This window comes from Mustela putorius, unplaced genomic scaffold (assembly GCF_011764305.1).
Source record: "Mustela putorius furo isolate JIRA1106 unplaced genomic scaffold, ASM1176430v1.1 tig00003836_pilon_pilon_pilon, whole genome shotgun sequence".
Classification (NCBI taxonomy): Eukaryota; Metazoa; Chordata; class Mammalia; order Carnivora; family Mustelidae; genus Mustela; species Mustela putorius.
Window position 1 is genome coordinate 7119095 of NW_025421989.1, and position 24160 is coordinate 7143254.

Genomic DNA, 24160 nt, shown 5'->3' on the forward strand with positions numbered 1-24160 from the left:
GCTTAAACTCCACCCGCTGAGTGCTGGGGTGTCCACAGATCTTGGAATTCTCATGATCTAGCTCTGCACACTGCCCTGTTACTGCCACTTACACACACACACGCACACACACACACACACACACACACTTTTCCCCAATTATTGGGTTGAAGAAAGAGGGATGTAACCAATAGCAAGCCCCACCTCCATTCGCTATGGTTGTGGGAATATTCTGTTGGCTCCCTTTAGAGAGATGCAATAGGGGTATTTTAATCTGGGATAAAGGGCACCTGGGTGGCTCAGTGGGTTAAGCCTCTGCCTCCGGCTCAGGTCATGATCTCAAGGTTCTGGGATCGAGCCCCGCGTCGGGCTCTCTGCTCGGCAGGAAGCCTGCTTCCCCCTCTCTCTATGTCTGCCTCTCTGCCTACTTGTGATCTCTCTCTGTCAAATAAATAAATTCCTTTAAAAAAAATTTAATCTGGGATAAAATTTACAAAATAATTAGCAAGTGGTTCCCGACCTTTTAACTTTGAAGGACTTCTTTTTTTTTAAGGCTGGGTGCTATAATTATCATTTTTAAAAGCAGTTTTCCTAAAATATAATTTATACACCAAGAACTCAACCAGTTAAAGTGTTTAACTTGTATTCACAGGGGCACCTGGGTGGCTCAGTGGGTTAAGCCGCTGCCTTCGGCTCAGGTCATGATCTCAGGGTCCTGGGATCGAGCCCCGCATCGGGCTCTCTGCTCAGCATGGAACCTGCTTCCTCCTCTCTCTCTGCCTGCCTCTCTGCCTACTTGTGATATTTGTCAAATAAATAAATAAAATCTTAAAACAAACAAACAAAAAAAAACTTGTATTCACAGACATGTGCCACCATCATCACTCCAACATTCCAGGACATTCTCATCACCGCCACCCCCAACTAAAGAAACCCTGGACCCATCAGCAGTCACTCCCCATTCTCTCTTCCTCCTGACCCCTGGCAAACACTAATCTACTTTGTCTCAGTGAAATGTGTTTATTCTGGACCTTTCACATAAATAGACCACACAATATGTGCCCCTTTATGACTGGCTTCTCTCAATGTTTTTAAAAAAAATCTCTTCGTTTTTAACTTCACAAATCTCCAGGTTTAGAAGTATCCGATGAGGGGCACCTGGGTGGCCCAGTCATTCATGCATCTGCCTTCGGCTCAGCTCAAGATCGCAGGGTTCTGGGATTGAGTCCCATATGGGGCTCCCTGCTCGTCAGGGACTTTGTTTCTCCCCTGGCCTCTGCCCCTGCTTATGCTCCCTCTCTCTCTCTCCCCCACCAAATAAATACATAAATAAATCTTTTTTTAAGTATCTGATGAAAATAATCATTTCAAAGTAATGACTATAATTTCCTTTGAGTTTTTCCAAATGATAAAAATAGCCCACAAACCATTCTCTCGGTCCACAGGGAAGCCCGCGAGTCTCGGCGATGCCGTTCAGCGCACGGCTCTGCCACCAGAAGCCCATTCTGTCACTGACGCACGAAATGAGCAGCTGATACCTGCCCAGTGCTGTGCTACACAGGCAGCGAGGCTGGCCTGACTGCCCGATCTCGCTCTTCATGACCTTACTTTTCACGAGATACTGGCTTGATCTGTCAACCCCTGAACCTCTCCTTGCCAACACACTGTATGTATTTCCCAGGGTTTTCGTCTCTTCTGTAAAAATGATGTCATTTCTTAAGATGTTCAAAATAATTGCAGGTGCCTTCAGCTCTCCAGATATCTGAAGAAAGCTCCTGATTCCTTGTCCCTTTTCTCCCCACTCAGCCGCCCTCAATTTTCCTGTCTTCCACCTCGGACTCCTTTCTTTGACTATCACGCTGAGTCGCACACACACGCCAAGATATGACGAATATCCGTGAAGCATCAGACAAGCAAAAGAACAAACTTCAAACCTTGTCCGTGAATGACTTCTTTTTCCCTCAGTTCCTAGATGCCCGCCATCCTGTTAACACTGGCTCACTAGCAAAGACTCAGAATTTCCATTCCAGAAGCGGGCTGCTCGGCAAAGTCTGTATAAACCAAGCAGCGAGAGTTTAAAACAGTGGCTTTAAGATCACTGGGTATTAGAAGCCGAATGGTATCTCTTCCCTCCTATCAGGCGAGTCTCTCCGACGGACAGACCATTTAACTGTTGGACATTTGTACTTACTCACATTGCTTGATCCTGAAGGATAAAGACCAAATCAAACACATCTGGGCATATTTAACCTGGAAAAATGCCCCCAGAAGGCCCTAGTAGCTTTGTCTTTGAAGTGCTGTCAGAGAACGGAGTAAGTGCACGTGTTCTGTGCTGTGCGGAGGGGGCCAAACACGGCTAAAAGCAACAGGGAGACAGATTTCATGTGAGGACAAACCGCACCTGCGAACGGTGGCCCCAGATGGCAAGGGGTCTCGGCGAATGCCCTCCCCTGCTGGGCTAGCATTTCAGGAGTGCTGGTGACATTATAGGAATTCAAACAGGACGAGGTGCGAAGAAAGGAACCCAAGACCTTTAACTGCCAGGGATGGAAAATCTGTGCTAAGGGCGGTGGGTAAGGAATCCAGCTGGAGGGGATGTTAAGTTTAAAACCATCATGATGGCTCAACCCCAAAGACTGGGGTGCTTTTGAAAGTGATGATGATGGGGCGCCTGGGTGGCTCAGTCATTAAGCATCTGCCTTCAGCTCAGGTCATGATCCCAGGGTCCTGGGATCGAGGCCTACATCGGGCTCCCTGCTCAGCGGGACGCCTGCTTCTCCCTCTCCCGCTCCCCCTGCTTGTGTTCCCGCTCTCGCGGTGTTTCTCGCTGTCAAATAAATAAATAAAATCTTAAAAAAAAAAAAAGTGATGACAATGATGTCTCAATGGCAGCATAATTTTTAAAGCATTTATGTAGTGATTTAGCAAACAGAAAGGAAGCATTAGTTAACATTTATAGGTAAGTGTTAGAGATTTTTAACCTGCTCAGATATTTAATATTATATCCTTTTGTTAATTTGGGCAAAAGGCCAAAATTAGTCTTTTGGAACAAAAAAGAGAAGCTATGTAGTCATATCTATCATTTGAAGAATAAATACTTAATCTTTATATATAGGTTCTTTTTAAAAATATATATACTTCTCAACATGATCACTAGACAAGAGCTCCAGGAGAAAATCTGAAATTTAAAAACACAAGGCACGTGGTATGTGTTCTTTACAAGAAAATCATGAACCATAAGGAGGACTCTACCTTGACATTAATTATGAAGAACACAATAATTTATTAAAATCTTGCAGCACTCTATTGCTTTAGGCTGGAACTAATGAGAAATACTCTTCACTTCTTGAAATGACATTACATTTTTTAAAATTACACTGTTTCAAAGTAAAAAAATCTCAAAACTATTATACAATTTGAAGTGCTTTTAGAAGGGGAAAAACATTAATTATCTTTACTACAAATAGTTTTTTTTTAATTTCATTTATTTATTTGATAGAGATCACAAGTAGGCAGAGACACAGGCGTGGTGGGGGTGAAGCAGGCTCCCCGTTGAGCAGAGAGCCTGATGCAGGGCTGGATCCCAGGACCCTGAGACCTGAGCCTAAGGCAGAGGCTTAACCCACTGAGCCACCCAGGCACCCCTACTAGAAACACTTTTAAGACTGACAAATTTTTTTAATGTTTTACTTATTTATTTGACAGAGGGAGACACGGTGAGAGCAGGAACACAAGCAGGCAGAGTGAGAAAGGGAGAAGCAGGCTCCCTACTGAGTAGGGAGCCTGATACAGGGCTGGATCCCAGGACCCTGCGATTATGACCTGAACTGAAGGCAGAGGCTTAACGACTGAGCCAGCCAGGCGCCCCTGGAATATTGGTTTCTTATCATGTTACAACTTCAGGAGCTCCAATGAGACGAGTAGCAGCTAGAGTATTTGAAAATCCCTAAAGCTCTAATGATGATGTTCTATTAAGTGGAGATCACATTTTATCCCAAATAACCAATATGTTACATTTAAAAAGTTTGCTTTCCGTTAATTAATTCAGTAATCCATACATTTACCAGCTCAGTAAATAAGTTTTGTGCGAGGCACTGAGGACAATTCAGACCCTCTACTATACGGGTTTTGAGGACTCATTCAAAGAACTGCTTTAAAAGAACTGCCAAAAAATTGAAGTCTTTCTTCCTTTACTGACATTTTATGGATTTCAGGGAATGTTCAGCTGCTATTATACCCTCCGCAGATCAGTGTCAATTTGTGTTAAGATACTGTAACCCTAAAAGGCCACTTCATCAGTCCCTTGCATAGGAAGGGATACAGGAAGGCAAAGATGAGCACAAGTGGGGACCAGGTTGACAATATTCATTGTATCTTTAAAAGAGAGCTTTGTCAGGCAATACTGGAAATTAAAGGTAAGTTATTGGGAGGTCTAGCGCCCCTTTGCTATAAAACTCCAAAAATAAATGAGCCTCTTGCTTGGCTCGTAAGAGCTGTGCAAATACCACAAAAGTGTGTGATGTTCCTAGAAGACAGATCTTATTTTTCTTTTAAAGATTATTTATTTACTTAAGAGAGAGAGAGAGAGAGAGCATGAGCAGAGCGAAGGGGAGAGGGAAAGGGAGAAGTGGACTGCCCAACAAGCAGGGAGCCCGATGCGGGACTGGATCCCAGAACCCGGGGATCATGACCTGAGCCAAAGCAGATGCTTAACCAACTGAGCCACCCAGGCGCCCCTAGAAGGCAGTTCTTAAATGAAGTTATCATGCTATAACCTGGGATGGACTTTCTGGAAGAATATTAAATCACGAAAACCAGAATCATCTCCTACAAGAAGGGTGATTTTAGCCTATGAAGAAATGTGTATTCTCATGTTAGAAGCAAAAACTTCTTGAGGCGCCTGGGTGGCTCAGTGGGTTAAAGCCTCTGCCTTTGGCTCAGGTCATGATCCCAGCATCCTGGGATCCAGCCTTGCATCAGGCTCTCTGCTCGGCAGGGAGCCTGCTTCCTCCTCTCTGCCTGTCTCTCTGCCTACTTGTGATCTCTATCTGTCAAATAAATTTTTTTTTAAATCTAAATTTAAAAAAAAAAAGAAGCAAAGACTCCTCTACATGATCCTATGAACAAAGGAAGACCGCCCTCTTGGGTCATACGGATACAATATTTCATTCTCCAAAGCCTTTTCTCAACATAATCTACAAATCCTTTTGTGCCCTTTTTAAACAGACTCCAGCATTTTCAAGTATTTTTGAGTATTATTTGTCATAATGAAACGAATAATTTACAAATGTTATTCTATTATCTGGGGAGTCGAACTGTATCTCGGTCTATTTATTTTTTTCTTGGCAAAGTGTCTTATTAAAACTCATACACTCCCAAGAGCCTTTGCGGTATTTAAGTGTCACTTGAGTTTAGCGTGCTGGGATCACAGAAGCATAGAAAAGAACAAAAACACTTCAGGACACACCTTCATCTAGAAACAGCGATACCTCCAGGCACTTTATAAATCTCTGTTCTCAGAAAGAAGACTTCACTCTGCATCCGCTCAGCATTCCCGGGGGGACTTGTGGAACAATACCACTCAACGGCATAATTTACAGGCAAGGCCATAATGGCTGTGAATTAATGATAACTATTGTCCAAATTGTTGAGCTCACTGTAATAATTTGCATTATGCTGCTAATAAAAACAAGGAAAGGGTGACAAATAAAAGTGGAATTTAAATTGTATAACTGATACAGTAATATGTAATTTTTAGGTGAGATTACGGGTTATTCTTCTCTCTGGTAATCTGTAATTGCCATGTAAATATAAAATCCATATTTTAATTCTTAAAGCAATAAGAAGATGCTACTTATAATATTTCAAACAATAATTATTTTCACCCTCTTTTAATTCTAAATAGAAAGATACATTTATGTGTTAAAAATAATAAATATAAAACATATTATTTTGGGGGCGCCTGGGTGGCTCAGTGGGTTAAAGTCTTTGCCTTCAGCTCGGGTCATGATCCCGGGGTCCTGGGATCAAGCCCCGCGTTGGGCTCTCTGCTCAGCGGGGAGCCTGCTTCCCCCTCTCTCTCTCTGCCTGCCTCTCTGCCTACTTGGGATCTCTGTCTGTCAAGTAAATAAATGAAATCTTTAAAAAAAAGACATATTATTTTTAACCCCGTAAATATAACTTAAGGTTAAAAATGTGGTATTTTACATGATAAAGTAATGATTTTTACCAAGTAATTTAAATTTTAAAAACCGACTATATTTTCTCTTGCCTGTTTTGGAGTTCTTTAAATGTCTTAAAACCTCTACCATTAGAGAATTCAGTGAAGCAAGTTAAATCAGAGGAATATCCAGGATTGCGCCAATTTCTTTATGAAACTCTCTATGTATATACATACAGATATACTTCATTTTATAAAGATATTTTATTATTTATGTAATCATATATCTGTTGAAATAATCACGCTAACACTAAGTGATCAATTTTCAATACAAAATAAAACCACGCTTGTGTGAAGTTTTGTTTTTAATTAGGTGTGTTCGATTCATATAAGCTCTGTAAGAAACAAGGGCTGCTCTCTCTCTCCACTAACCACTAATTTCCAGCCATCAGGTGCAGAAGTAAAATGAACGACATCGGTACTTATCAGAAGTGACGCGTGTGCGCAGCGCAGTGAGCTACCCTGAAGGCTGACATGCTCCTTCTCATCTCCCCAGACCAGTGATTCTCAGGGTGGGCGGCAGGGTGGTATTTTGCTCCCACAAGGGAGTGGACACTTGGCATGTCTGGAGACACTTTGGGTTGTCAGATCTTGGGTGGGTGCAGGGTTGGCCACTGGCCCCTAGTGGGTGGAAGCCAGGGAGGCTGCTCGCCGTCCTACTGAGGCACAGCAGCACCCCACAAAGAACCACCTAACCACAAGCGTCAATAGTGCCGAGGCCAAGAAAGCCTGACCTGGAAAAACCTAGACCGGGTGTTGGGGAACATTCCCACCTGGGCACATCCCGACGACGGAGCTGAGTCATGCCTCTATGGAACTCACGCAAATGCAAAAGCAAGGCTACCATGTTTGGGGGAAGAGAAAGAATGTTTAAATAGTCGGCAATTCTTCCTGGTATCAAACGTGTCTATTCCCTGAAGTGAATACAGGTTAAAGTACGGATCTGTGGTGTCTTGAGGAAGTATCAATCCTGGGGTTCTCAGAGTATAAATCGAAGGCCAATCAATCTAACATCGAAGGACCTATTTTACACAACACTGCTCCTTTATTGCTTCTCAGCGTTTGAGCCAGAGCACAACTAAAGGGCCCGCAAGCACGGGGAACGTGGACAATTCAGCCGAGACGAGCCCATGGGGGCGCGAGAGTTTTTCCGGAGAGGTACCGAATACAGCCACATTGCATTATGAAATATTTCTTCACGTTTCAGAAACCAGTATGAATGAGATACCACGGCACACCTGCCAGAATGGCCAAAATAAAAACAGGACCACCACCAACGCTGGGGAGGAGGCAGGGAGCCTGAACCACTGACACATCACCAGTGGGACCGCCACGGTGGTTCAGCCACACTGGGAAGCTGTCCGGCCGCGCAGTACAAAACTCAACATGCACTTAGCACATGACCCAGTAACCACACTTCCCATCATACAGAAATGGACATTTAGGGTCACACAAAATCCCGTATACCAATATAGCGAATTTATTCACTATACCCGTAGAGCAAATTTATTGTAAGAGCCCCAGACTGGAAACAACCCAAAAATCCTTCAACGGGTGCACGGTTAAACTGCAATACATCCACACCGTGGAATACTACTCGGTGAAGAAAAAGATCAAACCAGAAATCCACACAACTGCTTGGGTGAACTTCTAGACAATAATGCAGAGTAAAAAATGCCAATCTCAAAAGGTCACATATTCTATGACTACATTTATATGATAGTCTTAAAGTGACAAAATTATAGATACAGAGAACAGACTACTGGTTGCCAGTGGTTAAGGATGGGGGGGCACAGGGGTGGATGAAGGGTACATGGGACCTCCTTGTACATTCTTCTGCAAATGCCTAAGGACCTATAATTATTTCAAAATAGAATTTTTTTAAAAAACCACATTTCTAAAGGTACCTGGGTGGCTCAGATGTTAAGCATCTGCCTTCAGCTCAGGTTGTGATCTCAAGGTCCTGGGATCGAGCCCTACACTGGGCTCCCTGCTTAGCAGGAAGTCTGCTTCTTCCTCTCCTTCCCCTGCTCACTCACTCTCTCTCGCTTTCTCAAGTAAGTAAATAAAAGCTTTAGAAAAAAAACCCTCACACACACACACACACACACATACACACACACACACACACATTTCTGCACTTACAGAGCCCTGGGAAACAAGAGCATCCAAATGGCCACATTCACAGTTGTAGGTTGGTCATGGTCAAGTTAGAATACTTAGCTCTCAGTAAGGGCAAACGTATGCACCTCCAAAATACATCCTTTACCGACTCTATCTTTTGTATTTACTCCTCTGCTTAGTCATTTTGTTTTGGCCTGAAGGACATAAACACATGAACACGAGTATAACCGTAATTTCAGTTCAGAGTACTTTTTTAAAGAGAAGGTGTGTAATACTGTAAAATCACGAAGCCCTGTAAAGAATAAAACAGATGTGGGGCGCCTGGGTGGCTCAGTGGTTTAAGCCGCTGCCTTCAGCTCGGGTCATGATCTCAGGGTCCTGGGATCAAGTCCCGCATCGCTCTCTGCTCAGCGGGGAGCCTGCTTCCCTCTCTCTCTGCCTGCCTCTCCATCTACTTGTGATTTCTCTCTGTCAAGTAAATAAATAAAATCTTTTAATAAAAAAAAAAAAAGAATAAAACAGATGAAGAAGAATGCTTTCTTGGATTATGGTATATGACAAAGACTCCTTCTTTAATCAAACTTTAGTCAGCCTCCCGCACTCTGCCTCTTCACTAGGCCTCAACCTTGGCCTCTATCCTTGCTGGGCCTGTACAGCCCAATGTTAGTGAGAATCCTGCTAAGTCAGCTTAGCAAGAATCCCGCACTGGGGTCCTCACTCCAGGGTCTCCAAGACTGTGCTTCCAAATTGACTACCTGGAGTGATTCTCTCAACTAAATAGTAGTTTCATCCCTGTCAAAATGATGTCAGACATCATTGTATGAGAGCTGGTGCTTTCAATTTTTTTTAAAGATTTTATTTATTTACTTGACAGACAGAGATCACAAGGAGGCAGAGAGGCAGGCAGAGAGAGGAAGGGAAGCAGGATCCTCGCTGAGCAGAGAGCCTGATGCGGGGCTCGATCCCAGGACCCTGAGACCATGACCTGAGCTGAAGGCAGAGGCTTTAACCCACTGAGCCACGCAGGCATCCCCTCAATTTTTTTTAAGATGCTTTTGTTCAAATGAAACCCTAATCAGAAGCCCTAATCAGGAGCTCTTTTGGAAGAGCAGAAAAACAGATGTAAACACCTGAGCTTTTCTTGTTGGAATGGCAGGGACCTGCAGGACGGCTCTGGCTCCCTTTCCTTCCACCCCACGCATCGCTGCGCAAGTCGTCGGGTTCCGAGGAGCAAAGGTGCAAGAACACACTTCCCTGGACTACCGCACTGGGGGAGATTCTCCGTGGAGCCCTTCCTCGCACCTCACACGTCTTATGAGCAGAGGCACCGAGGGTCTTTGTTTCAGGCTACCTTTTTTGTCTAGGGAGCCGTCTTGGAAAATGAAGGCCGTGTCTCCCCAGAGAGCAACAGGGAGCTGTCCTCACTGTCCATTTTAAGAGATTCGGGTTCGCTCAGCTCAGGATCCACACCCGCAGGGCAAGTCCACCACCTGCTCCGCACCCAGCGGGGCTGCTCTGGGCCACCCTGTGGGACTTGGGGCTGGCAAGGAGACCAAACGTGAACCTGAAGCTCATGCTGCTTGCTGTGCCCTGAGTGATGAAAGACCTTTGTCTCTGACCCCAGAGTCTCAGTGTCTTCTGCCCACACCCAAGAAAACAGCGGCAGGCTGACCTGTGCGCTAGCAGACAGGGCAAAGCCTCAGACCCCTTCACAATTCTTGACAACCACCCTCTCTAACTTATTTAACACACACAGAGTGTTTACTCTGGATGAGGTATTATTCTAAGCGAGAGACAAATACTAACTCACTTAACCTTCACCATCATGCAGTAAGACACGCACTGTGACTACGATTTCCATTTTACGGGGGAGGCTAGTGTAATCGTGACCAAGTAGCCAGATCATTGCCATACGATGGAAGAACATGCTGTACATATTTACTGAGCACCAAAGGGTTTTCCTTATTAAAACAAAGAGCATACGGTGAAACCTCAGACCCGTGCGACGGTTCTCCTCTGGCTGGTGTTGATCATAAAGCCCCAGTCTTCACGAAGGTGGACACAGAACCATCCCAAGGGGCAGAAATTTAAAAACCGCTCTTACAATCGATGTGCCCCGACATCTGGTATTTCAGAGGGAAAGTGGAAACGACTGTCTCAAAGATGTCTCCAAGGTCTTGAGTGGAACCTCTTACTTCCTTGGAAAATGGTCGTAATTCCAACAAACTGACCTACTAGCACCATGAGCATTCTCCCAGAATTAGAGCTGCAGTAGCAAGCTTTCAACACTTTGGGGGTTATTTGTGTTTCATAAAGCTCACGCACTTGACGTTGCCGGCTAGAGAGCAGAAGACAGAGCGATACACGGGCCCAGAAGTCTGGAGTCCGGCACGAGGATCTGCCGTGAATCTAGCTCTACTTCCCTTCATAGAAAACCGTGAGGAACTAGCGACTTCGGATGATTTCCAACATACTCGGGGACCGTCGACAAGATACAGCCCTCCGGTGAATGGCTATTATAAAGACAGAGGGCTAAAAAATGAGTATCAAGAACAGTTCAAAATGAAGGCTGGGAACAGACATTGCGTACACGCAAAGACACTCCCCATCACCCAGAAGAGAGAGGGAAAGCTACACGGCGACACCTCTTCTCCCGTGTCAAGTAGGCGACGAGGCAGAAGTTGCACCTGCGCTCGCTCTCTCGGGCAAGCTCGCACACACTGGGGAGGCAATTTTACTTTTTCATCAAAATCAGAAACTGCATGCACCCTTTGACCCAGCAATCCCACTTCTGGGGATTTAGAATATAGACACACCTGCCCCCCACAAACTGATCAATGTTCAAGGCTTTTCTAGGCACAGCGCTTTAATAGCAAAAGGCTGGCTATAACCCACGGGATCAGTAAGGGAAGGGTCAAATAAATTATGGTACATTGTCAAGATGGAAGTCAGCACAGTTGTTCAAGAAAAGGAGGGAAGCTCTGTGCACGGTTATGGAAGGCTCTCCAGGATAAAGCAGGGGATAAAAGGGTGCAAGCAGTGTATGGGAAAGGCCTCGGTTTATGTAAGATGAGGGAAATACAGTCGGGTCTGCCTACGAGAATCAGAAAAATTGGTGGGAGTCTGCCACCAAACCCAAGAAAAGGATCTCTCTATCAGTTGACAGCGTACTTCCCATCTTTGGGCAGCTCAGGAATCCTGACAATGTTTCTATGCCCCTTAGGGCCCTCAGAAGTCCTCTAACGAAGTTTTTCTTCAAGATGCTAGGATTTAAATTAACATAAGGATAAGACAGATACTCTAATACTCTGAGTTGAGGGTTTCAAACACCGTTTAAAGGGCCCCCTCCAGCCCCCACCCCGGGATCACAGTCAGGACTTGGGCCTAGGCCAGTGACTTTCAGACTGCTTCTTTAAATGATCCACAGCTGATCAGCAGTTTACCTTGTTAAAATTCAGTTGGTTTGGTAGTGCTTTGAAGGGGACACTCCCTTCTTGGATTTTCTGCATTCAGACAGGATTTGCAAAGGAGCTAACAACGAAGGGATTTAATTAGAAAACAAGAGCATCCGTTTGGTAGCTTTTTGAAGGGGAACCACAAATACATATTCTTGTGGGCTTTTGCCTGATTACACTTGTTAATAAGGAATGCCAAAACATGTGCACCAAAAACCGTTCAAGGTCTTTTGGTAGCAAATTATACTTGTAAATTTGATTTAAGTTGATCACTGGAAGAACTCACACTCTTTGAAGATTTGAATTCATAAATGTATGAAAGAATTAAGTGGTTCTTTCCCCTAGTGATATAAAGTATTAAATGGCAGGGAAAAAAATGTGTTTGAAATCAACGGAGGAAATAATTCATTTTGAAAATTATCCCATAAAAATGTTAAGTAGGAAAAATACACCAGACCAGTTCTACTGGATAAAGAAAGCAAACTTTAGGATGATGGGCTGGGAAACGTCCTATCGAGTGCTTTGTTTTCTGCAAAGTTTTTGTTATTCAACTATGGCAGTCTTAGGCACAGTAATCTATTCCATCCCCAAACAACAAAGAAGGGGAGACTAATTCTCATCAGCAGAAAACTGCCTGGCCTTTGGAGAGGGCAGTGGCTCCCGATCAAGGAGAAATGAGTGTCTTTGAAGAAAGCATCTTGGGTTGTTTGGCTAATACACGAAATTCTCTCTTTATCATGCAGAAGAGTCATTTCAAAAGGAAAGTGCAAGTCAATGAGGATTAGTTTGGCTTCTTGGAGGTCAGAACTAAATCTACAAAACGAATAAAGCGATGCTGAAATAAACAAGAATGTGAAATTGCTCATCCGCGGGGATGATGTAACTAATGCTGACATAATTTCCAAGCAGAAAAGCAAAACTAGGTCAAAGCACGTTGGCCTAACATAATAAGCATTTTTGCTCCCAGAATTTTACCATGTAGGCTGTGTCTGCAGGCATTAATGTCTTCTGTTATCAATGTTCGGTGCTGTCACAAACGATTCGTGTCTTATCATTCTTTGTTAGTTAAACCAAAACAATGTAGTTTACATGTGAACTATTCCATTCTGACAGCTAAAATGTTAAAAAGGGGAAATGTTAAAAATATTCAGCAAGTGTCTTCTCCAGGCTGAGACGCACTGGTCAGTAAATATTCATATTTAATAGTCTCCTATCACGTTCTTCTCCACTGAGAAATTTCTCTCATTCAGTCATCATGATTTCTATTCCTTCTCTCATGCAGAGCGATGTAGAAAGGGCGGCAGCATCCTATCCCTCTAGAAATCCTCTTGAAACAAAAAACCTCCACCAAGTCCCTCCATGAGTAGCCAATTTTTGTATTCTGCTTGCCTCGCCCTTCTATTTGTTCCATGGCATTCTCCTATACTATTTCCAGAAAACACCCCTGATTAATTCGCAGAGAAAAGGACTCCCTTCACTCCCACAACTCTCTTCTGTGTAAACATAATCCTCTTAAGGTTTTTACTCTCTGCCATGTTCACACTTATCGAAAATCACAGCAAAGACTATGCAGACAAAAGTAGCACAAACTCCAAAGATAGGGCTATGTGAGCATTTGGATTTTTTGGACAGTATTTGCTCCTAAAGGGGATACAATCCTTCCTGATTCTTGACTCACCAGAAACCATCGACCTTCTGGAACTGTCTTGGCATTTATTGGCTCATTACATTAGACTGTGACCCCCAAACATCCAAATTTTATCTTACCAGATGGCTTGTAGTATAGTCAAAAGGCAGTAAGATGGGGAGTCAAGAAGACTCAGGCTCTAGAAGTAAACTTGCTCATACCTTTGCTCCCTGATGGAGGGTAAAGCATCCCTCTGAGTGAAAATTTCAACCCACACATGCTACACTTTTAACCAGTACTCTTGCTGTCTCCTAAACATGTAGTTTTCTAACATTTGGGGATGTCTTCCATCTCTGTTTCTTCATCTGGCCATTCATCTAGTTATTGGCAAGTGAGCAGGGCATTCAACAGATTGCCCTTGTCCACACACAGCTCCCTTCCTCTGAATTATCTGGGGAAAGGCCACTTCAAAACACGTACAACTGAAGCCACACTCCACCACTTGACATGCGACAGACAACACAGCCTACTGAATGGGCCCTTTGAAAATGTATTCGTCCCGCTGTCTCCGTAAACCAGTAAATGTCTCAGAAACTTCTATTTCATCATTTTAACTGTAACTCTCAGTCTGTCACACCCAGAAGCAGTGAAAATGCTTTGTCCAGCATATGTCTTGAATCTCGTAGAGAAAATGTGGCCACCATATGCGTAGAACGGAGCAGAAAGCTGCCGTCTCCTCTCAGAAGCATTCTCCCAGTCGCTGAGTGACCTTGGGCATACCACTCACCTGGCAAAAGAAACCAGCTGCACATGGGCCAAGGGCCGAACACACTGGGTTGGGCTCCATGAGGACAAGGAGCAGAGTCCATCGTTGCTTCTAGGCTTTGCGCTATTGGAGGACACATCCCGTTTCGTAACTGGTTCTGTAGCCCCACGACGGAGGGTAGAAGCTAAGCCTCCTGCCACGTTCCAGGCCCTGTCCTCACCCAGAACACAACCGCATGGGCGGTCAAACAACTGCAACTTCCTTTGATTTTTCTCTGATGTCTATCTATTCAGTCCTTGCTGTTCCCCAATCTTTCTAACGCCCTTTCTTCCTCTTGAAAATGCTCCCTTGGAAGATGCTCTTTCCTGCTAAAAATTCATGTAGCATGTACCCATAAAATAGGTAATGGTTCTTCTTGTGTGTCAGGCGCTGTGCTTGGGCTCGGGGATTTCAAGATAATTAAGATGTAACTCTTGGTTTCTTTCTTTTTAAAAAAAAATTATTTATTTATTTGACAGCAAAAGAGAATGATCACAAGTAGGCAAAGAGTCAGGCAGAGAGAAGGGGGAAGGAGGCTCCCTGCTGAGCAGAGAGCTTGATGGGGGGCTCGATCCCGGGACCCTGACATCATGACCTGAGCCGAAGGCAGACGCTTAACCCACTGAGCCACCCGGGCGCCTGTAACTCTTGGTCTTGAACAACTCAGTCCCAAGACAGGCAGGCAAATGATGAACTGGAAATGTACGCACCATTCCCAATACTTGTGTGGGTAAGAGGAAGCTCCCACTTCTTTCTTTCCATTTCTTCTAATCCAGTAGACAGCGTTTAGCTTATGAAGAGAATCCTTACAAACAACCTAAACCCACAAGAACCATCATTCCCCTCACTTGGCCCCCTGTGCTTTCTTGGTTGTCACCCACAAAGACCTCAGTGAGTCCCCAAGTTCAGGCAGGACGCCGAGAAAAGAACAAGTGAAGAGGTCGGACCCACAGGTGGACACACCAGCAAGTCCCATCTGCCAAAGCCATGAGCTTGCCCACAAACGTTGTCCCGGAAAGGGCAATCCTGATTTTTGCGGCTCCAGGCTCTATCACCTACTCTTTCTCCAAGTTAAGATTCATCCTGAGGTTCGAAGGGCTAAGGCATGAGCCTTAGCTCACCATATTGCTTCTCCCCCAACACCTGGCCAAGACCATTGTCTAGATGAAGCAGGAGTGTGTTTTGGCGGTGGGGTAGGACAGGAGGGAAACTGGGCACTTACAGAAACTCAATTCACTGTATTTGGACAGGGAGTCCCAGTGGGAGCTAGAAGGTATCAGAAGGTTGTAGAAAGAAAGCTGCAAACTCAACTAAACTTTTCCTACTTCAAATATTGCGAAGAGGGGCCCATTAGCCAAAGTACGGTAACTCGTTCCCCTTCTGCATTCCATCCTGTGGAACATGGCGGCGTGCCCTCAAAACTCAGAACTGAATCTGACTGGTTATTTTTTTTAAGACAGCGAGTTCTAGAAATGGAATCATTTCTCACTGGAGAACCTTCAGGGTTTCAAACAACCAAACTCTTAGAGCACAAAGCCTTCCTGGACTGGGGACCGCCTTGGAGTTATTTTTCTCTATTGATAAAAATTGGTGAGGGGGCGCCTGGGTGGCTCAGTGGTTAAGCGTCTGCCTTTGGCTCAGGTCATGATCTCAGGGTCCTGGAATCGAGCCCCGCATCGGGCTCTCTGCTCCGCGGGGAGCCTGCTTCCCCCTCTCCCTCAGGTGCTCCCTCTGCTTGTATGCTCACATGCACGCTATCAAATAAATACAGTCTTAAATAAAGAAAAGAAAGACCTGGGGTGCCTGGGTGGCTCAGAGGTTTGAGCCTCTGCCTTCGGCTCAGGTCGTGATCCCAGGGTCCTGGGATCGAGCCCCGCATCGGGCTCTCTGCTCAGCGAGGAGCCTGCTTCCTCCCCTCTCTCTGCCTGCCTCTCTGCCTACTTGTGATCTCTATCTGTCAAATAAATAAATAAAACCTTTAAAAAAGAAAAGAATAGAAAGACCTTCTTTAAAAAAAGATAAAAACTGGTTAAGTTACTACTTAATAATTATGTTAAATGTGTTTTGACTAGGAACTTATAACTTTCTACAAATGATAAACGGCTACAAATTAACTAAACTTCACAAATACAAACCATTGGTCAAGTCTCCTAAGGTCAAGAAAGCTTTGGCTACCAAATTATCAAGCAGATTTTTATCCATACAAATGCACTTATTATAAGTATACAAATGCACTTATTATAAGTATACAAATGTACTTATTATAAGTATATTATACATAATATACTTATTATTTATAATATTATAAAAGTACTTATTTTATGCATATAAATGTACTTATTATTATAACCTACATTGAGCTACAGAAATAATAAGCTATACATCAGATCAAAAGTCCTTGGAGGGCAAGGGATCATATTAAAATCATGTCTGTAGCTCAAAAAGGCATATAATAACCATTTAAAGTAGCTTAAATGAACGGACTACTGGATACATTAATTCTGTATGTACTCAGCAAATGCCCTTGAATAATGTACTCTACTCATCATAAACAGCTGACTGCATATGAAACCTTCATCTTCCTTTTTTTTTGGCCTTTTTTAGCCAAAATTTTTCTTATAGCACAAAGCAGGTAAGTTCTTAGTTTTGTTTGTGTGTTTGCTTTGTGTTGTGTTATTTTAGGAAAGTCCTCTCTAAACATTTTTTTTTTCAGTGCCTCAATTTACTGACCTCTTTACCACCACCTGACTTTCTGGAGGCCATTAACCATTCTAATTTATGTCAAAGGGATATTTTCCTCCAGGAGGTGGAGGGGGGAGTCTTGTGGATGCCGAAGGGTCCCTCATAAAACTAGGCAATCAACCTTCTAGAACAACCCCCTCCCCCAGATGAATTTCATGTGGAATAAAAGGAATTGATAATGACCCGGAAAGAATCATGTTGATAAAACTGTCCCATATCTAAATGGGAGATTAGATTCCTGTTTGACCTGGCTTCCTAGCCCTTTCTTTAATCACAGCATACTTGATATTCTCTTCCTTGAATGAACTCATTTCCATTGTGGCTTTGGTCAGAAGATTAAAGAATCGCTAACTAATTGTTCCAAGTAAGCAGAGCAATTCTCCAAGCCTCAGATCAGCTAGCTCCCAGCCGCGGTGGCCAGGACTTCCATCATCGACACTTCAAGCCCGACCTCTGCAGGTGGCTAACTGAAATGCACACCGCCTGAGCGGACTACGGTCTTTCTTTTTTAAAACCCCACCAAGTTCTGAAAATGGGAACATTCATACTAAGTGTAACAGGGATACTGATCATACGTTGGCTTTCCCTTTCGTTTCGTAAGTTGATTTTTGGAAGTAGCCACCATCTGACTGAAAAACATTTCTATTTCATTTGCAAAATACTTTGGTCGTGGCGAACCATGGATTCTTCCTGCCTACGGAGAAAAATCCGAATGATTTGGATGAACTGGGGTCCTCAGAGCATGTGGGTTAAAAAAATGTCCTGATCAGCCCCACCTTCTTCTAATCAAACAAATCACTCTTTGTCCACTGACCCAATCCCCCCCTTTCATGAAACACCGCGCAGAGCAGGTTGCCATAGCTACCTTGGATGTCGATTTACCACACAAGGGATCAAAGCCAGGAGACATCCACATACACACTTGGCCTTAAAACTCACTGGAATGTCTGCGGATAACATGTACCTACCAATTAAAGGATTTGCCCACAGCCTACGCGGTCCACAGCCAAGCAAACTATGAACGCATGTCATAACGAATGGCAAGGAAAAGTCAACCTGAATGTTTCAAAACGACCAATAAGAATCTTTAATCTGACAGCAAGTCTTAGGATTCTAACATTCCCTGTAAAGGAGAGATAGCCGGGAAGGCAGGAACATCTCGACGGGGTGTTGAAGACACGGGACCTCCAAACCGACCTCCAAACCACATGCAAAAACTTGAAACAGCTGTTGAAAGGGAACATTTCTCAGATACATATTTTAAATTCTGGTTAGTTACAGTATCCTTCTATCTCCGTGTTGGGACAAATGAGAACAGAAATGCCTTTTCAACTTTTAGAGGCTTGACTTTCAAATGAAGGAAACCATCAAACATACTCGGGACACTACGTGATGCTTACAGAGCCGTAAGAAAAAACGATGCTGTAGGCGAGTCCCATTTTAAGCTCCAGCACCTCGAATCCCAAGCCCCCCGTGCGCCCCAGTAGCCTGCCTTTCACAGTGGGTAGGACTCATCCTCAGAACCACTCCTAATCGGCTACACATCTTTATACTTGGCCGTTCTCTGCTTTCACCTCCTCATTTGTTCAATGAGGATCAAACTGCCGCCTCGTTCTCTCCTGGGGATGTGACAGAGAATAAATAGATCATGTTGGGAAAGGACTTTCTAATCCTCCTAGGAAAGATGAATACAAAGATGTTCATTACTAAACCAGATGTCCTTGGGCATTTTAATTCCAATCTGAAGAATGCAGAACAGGCCAGTCGCAGCTTCCCTGTAACAGCACGGTAACAGCACCAGGCAAGAACCGAGCAGGTGCCGACCGCACAGGCTAGCGACCTCCTGCTTCCCCTCCACGTTCTAAGGCAAAAGGCGGTGATCTGCTTTAGCCCACCAGAGATCACAGCGTGCGCCTTCTTCTCTTGGAGCGCTTCGGAAAGTCATCAGGATATCAAAAACGCAAGCTCGGTCTGGTGGGCAGTTTTGTCTGGAGGAGGGGTTTTTTTTCCTTTCTAGCTCCAGAAAGTATCATCTGCTCTTCCCTCGGGCAGGGACAATGAGCGGGCGCTGTGTGTGGAGGAGGAGAGCTGCAGAAAGGAACAGGCCAACCTGTTGTTTCTAGCTGGGGCCGCCACAACAGGTGGCCATGCCTTTCCTCTCTCCTGGGAACACAGCAAATTCCTTCTCAAGGAAGTTTCAGGAAAGTTTCCCATTTAGGATCAGAGTGCGGAGAAAGATTGGCACACGCTTTGAAATTACTTCCTGATAAAGGCCAATCAGGTTTACACTTTTCTTTTGTTCTCACGCAGCGTGACCTTAGGAATCCTCAAATAATATTAACCTTCTATGCGTTTTTTTTTTTTCCCTGCCACCCTGGCAGAAAGCCAAACCGCTCTGAATCTCATCTCCAGGCAGGCAGCTTTCTCGTTCTGCTGGCGACTCCCGGCTCCCTGCTATACCTAGGACGAGGCAGGGGTCTCCGCGCTGCCACACCATTGTTCCACACTGTGCAGCCCCGGGGACGGATCACTCCTCAGCCAAGAGATTGGATTTCATGGCCGAGCTGATGACACACGGACCTATTGGATAGTTAATGCTGCGAATCTGGCTGGGGCTCCCAGGCTGGGGTGGCCCGGCTGGGCTGGCCGACGGGCTGGTGGGTGTGATTTACCCAGGCAGGGGCGCAGCAGTCTGCCCCAAGAGAAACTCAAATAAAGTTAGGCTTTATCCACACCAAACTCCACCACCTCGCCCCTCCACAGCTGCTGCGGAACAATGTGTGAGACGCTTGAAACGCTGGACTGCCCCCGATTCTTTGGAGGAGCAAGGACTTCCCCCTTCTCTCCTTTCGTCCGCCCACCCCGGCAGCATCCCACTCCTCCACCCCACCCTTGGAACAGGCCAAAAAATGATGAGGCACACGTAGTCAGAGGATTAAAAAGTCGCTCATTCACTAAATGACAAAGGAGTTATTACATGCATACCCTTAAAACTTCAATACCAGGCTCAACTCCAATTTACACGAATGCCACGACGCGCCAGGCACGGGGGAAATCGTGCCAAGCCAGACAGCATGCCTCTTGGCATCGGGCACGGGGAGTGCCACCGTTCCACAGGGACTGTGTGGGAACAGGGATTCTGAAAACTGAGCTCAGACCCCAGTAAGGAGAGGACAGGTGGCCCCGCACAGGATCAAATGACTTCTTTGTTCCAGCTATGGACCTTTGTCAAAATTGTTTTGCACTCCCTCTTTTTCCTTTTAGATCCTTTCCATTTGGGCTTCTTGCTCCTTTACCTCACTCCATCTGACTGCTCGGTGTTAAAAAGAATGGGGTGGGTTGTGGGTTTGGGGAACTGAAAGCAGCTCAGCCTCGGCCCGGCAGTGTTCAGCAAGGCAAGGGCAATTCATTGAAAACACACGGCACTTGCTTGTCTAAATCCGCTTTTCGGTACTCACTGCAACTTGCCAACTGTGCTTGCTTAGGGAGTAAGCGACGGAGGGTCTTGGCGCCTGTCCGCTGTGCAGCGGAGTGGGGGGGGGGCGGTCTGCACCACCTCCCGAGGTGGCAGGAAATGGACAGAAAGTTCTAAACCCCTCGCCCTGGCCCTCAAAGGGAAAGTTTGCTTCCTATGCAAATCACCTCCCCCAAAGTGCTCCGGGTGGCGTGTGCTGAACCCACTTAGGAAAAAAAAAGTGAAGAGGTTTTCTGGTGGTAATGCAGATGCTAACTTTTCCCACCCAGATTTATCAGGAGCTGGCAAAAGCGATTAACGCTCCTCTGGTAATTCTCCACCCTTGCCAGTCTCCCAGCATGTTTTTCCAATCTTGTCTTCCCTTTCTATGAGTAGTGATCTTGATATTTACATATTGACATGAGAGTCTTCCCAAAGTTTGAATAAGTTGTAAATCGCACCCTTTTCTTGGCTGCGCACACCCACTTTTTTCTTTTCCTTTTCTTACTGGTAAAGCTATAAACCTCTGTCTGGGCTGATAGGAATTGTATCATTCTGCCCCAAAGCCACGGAAGAAGCTGCCTGTTTAGAATTCCTTTCAAAGACTCATTTCAAGTAACCCCGAGCCTTTCTTAGCTCCCCGCTTCAGGGTTGCCATCTCACGTCCAGACGCAACACGGTTTCCAAAGTGCTAGAACAGAAAAACCAATCTGCATTTTTCTGGAAGGACTGTCTGTGCTCACTTCAGGCTTGTTCCGCCTTCTCAGCCATAAACACAGTTAAGTGCTCAGAATGGGAAGCCAAAATGAGATAAGACGCCCCGTGTAATTCTTTTTCAGGATATTCAGTTATCTTTATTCTAATCCGAAGCGTAGGAGAGAGGCTAAAAGCTTGAGAGGGATTCCGCTCAATACATTCCAGCGAGCGCAAACTGGAATTGATTTACATATTCTACAAACCGCTTTTAAGCCCTTTACAATGACTGGCTGACATCACCAATCACCATTAGAGGCAAAGCGGGGAGGGGGTAGAAGAGTGGTTGTGGGGGGGGGCTCGGAAAATCGGCTTCTTCGGTTCCCTTAGGAAAATGCAGCCCCGCCTTCACGCCCAATGGACGGACCCGGACCGGCATCTGCTAAGCCAGCGAGCTCTCCGGAGCACCATCGCAGGGGGCCCCAGGCTGCGCCCTCCCTCGCCGCCCGCCCGGGCAGCCCCCCGAGCTTACCTGCCTCATGTTTAGAATTCCATGACCCATCCGGCAGGGAGCGAGCTGCCTCGAAGCCCACGCCGCGGTCTTCAGAGGGGAAACAGCAAACCCAACAGAAGCCCGCCAGACAAAAGCAACTCAGTGAGATCCACAGGCAGCAAAGAGCACGTTTTCTTCCTTTTTCTTTGATCTGTTGCTACACGCACTCTGCCCAAGACAATGTCAAGTTTCTCAAGCTTTTCTTCCCCAGCCTATGAAAAGTCGGGCTCCGGGAAGCGAGGACCGCCTGGCTCTTATTTCAAATCGGGTCTCAGAGACGTCGTAGGTGGCTGGCTTGGGCCCCGGAGGAGCCCCGCCAATCAGGAGGCAGGGGTGGGTCCTGGGAGCCAGGAAGGCTGCCTCCGCGAGGATTACAGAGCTTTCGGGATTTAAATGGCTGGAAGCAGCTGGAAGCACGGCGAAAGCTCCCAAAGTAAAGGATGAGTTAGGTCTATTCTTATCTCGCTGCTCCGGGTCTGCTCAGAGCCTGACTAACTAGCTTCGGGCCTCAAAGCCTTGGCCTTTTAGGAGCGCCCCCAAAGCACGAAATCCTTTGGAAGGCGCACGATTATTTCAGCCAAGGGAGTGCACCATTCAGGACCGGACCATCTTTTTGAAAAGGGTATCTGGCCCCGAAGTCCTGCTTTGGCGTAGCCGGGGTGAGGGAGTGGGGGAGGAGACCTAATGGTTAGGCAGAACACCTTGGGAGGAGGCCCCGCCCACTTCATTTCCATATAGATGAATCGTCCAGCCAGTCTAAAAACAAACAACAACAACAAAAACCAAATCTGGATGGGAACTTGCACGCGAATCTGGTGAAACGCAACAAAAGACCAAGAATCTTTATCTGTTAAGGGCCCAAGGCATAATTTCAGATAATACTGTTATTAGAAAAAGAAACGGGGCGCCTGGGTGGCTCAGTGGGTTAAAGCCTCTGCCTTCGGCTCAGGTCATGATCCCAGGGTCCTGGAATGGAGCCCCACATCGGGCTCTCTGCTGGGCGGAGAGCCTGCTTCCTCCTCTCTCTCTGCCTGCCTCTCTGCCTAGTTGTGATCTCTGTCAAATAAATAAAATATTTTTTTAAAAAAAGAAACACTGACGTTTCGTGGAAAAGACAGTTTCTTTCTTTCTTTCTTTCTTTTTTTTTTTTTTTTTTTTTTTTTTTTTTTTTTTTTTTTTTTTTTTTTTTTTTTTATTTTTTATAAACATATATTTTTATCCCCAGGGGTACAGGTCTGTGAATCACCAGGTTTACACACTTCACAGCACTCACCAAATCACATACCCTCCCCAATGTCCATAATCCCACCCCCTTCTCCCAAACCCCCTCCCCCCGGCAACCCTCAGTTTGTTGTGAGATTAAGAGTCACTTATGGTTTGTCTCCCTCCCAATCCCATCTTGTTTCATTTATTCTTCTACCCACTTAAGCCTCCATGTTGCATCACCACTTCCTCATATCAGGGAGATCATATGATAGTTGAGAAGACCGTTTCTAAGGTAAGTATCTACCTCTCACCACGACTCACCATACCAACAGAGCTGATCTGGGGAACTTACTAGCAGGGACCAGCTGGCCATCATCTCAGCAGAATGGGAGAAAACCTAGCTGGCGTCCTCTAAACTTAAACCCAGACTTAAAAAGAATTCCCAAAGTCAGCTTTCTTAACTCCACGTAAACAGTAACTTCATTCAGCTCTGAGCCAGTGTGATTTCAATGCAGATCTACCTTTGGATTTCAGAAAAGCGCAAGGCCAGCAAAGACCACTTTGTGTGGCACCAGTGACATATTTTCTTTCCCAAAGAAGAGGCCACAATTTTGTGAGACTGATTTTTAAAATTCTTGTATCGGGGGCAAAAATAACACATTAGCAGATCATGAATGGGCCGTTCCTAGAGTGTCATCTACATGGGCTCAGTAGGTAGGAACTCTGCCCAATTCTCTGAAAAATCAGCAGCCCAATAGCTCGACCCAGAAGTCCATACCCACCCCAGTCCCCCACCTTAGTAGGCAAAGGGCCCACCTGGGGACACAAGCTGACTTGTACTTATTTTGGAGCCCTTCCTGAGGAACTGGAACTCAGCACTATTGCCATTTGGGGTCAGATCATTCTCCGCGGAGGGTGCTGTGTTGGCACTGTGGGAGGCTGAGCAGCCGGTCTAGGCTCATGAGATGCCGGTGGCATTTTCACAGCCGTGACAATCCATAATAAGCAATTACCAAATGTCCTCCAGGGGCGGGGTGGGTAAAATCACGCCAGATTGAGAACCGTGGATGTGCCAGCTCTGAAATAATGGTTCTCCAGCTACAGGGTGCAAGGAAGCTTCTGGGGAGACCGTTAAAAAATGCAAATCCCAAAGCCTCTGCTCCTTGTCCAAGAGAATCCAATCTACTGGTTTGAGGAGGAGTCTGGGAATCCGCACTTTTGTGTGTCCCCTCGCCCCCCGTCAAAGGACTCTGATTCACTTGGAGATACACTGCACCTATTCCTGCTCTAGGTGTGCCCACA

The 24160-nt window shown here is 45.5% G+C and overlaps 1 protein-coding gene across 3 annotated transcripts in view; it reads right to left on the reverse strand.

Moving 5' to 3' along the window:
• The window catches only part of MID1 (midline 1), a 341814-nt gene that overhangs the window by 132515 nt on the left and 185139 nt on the right, over nucleotides 1–24160 (reverse strand). Inside the window, exon 1 of one of the 3 annotated variants that reach the window (XM_045089287.1) lies at nucleotides 21632–22512. The exons of 1 other annotated variant lie outside the window; for it this stretch is intronic. The gene's annotated coding sequence lies outside the window, so the exon portion shown is untranslated. Of the gene's footprint in view, nucleotides 1–21631; nucleotides 22513–24160 lie in introns of those variants that run through there. One more of the 3 variants, XM_004758815.3, reaches the window with a different exon arrangement.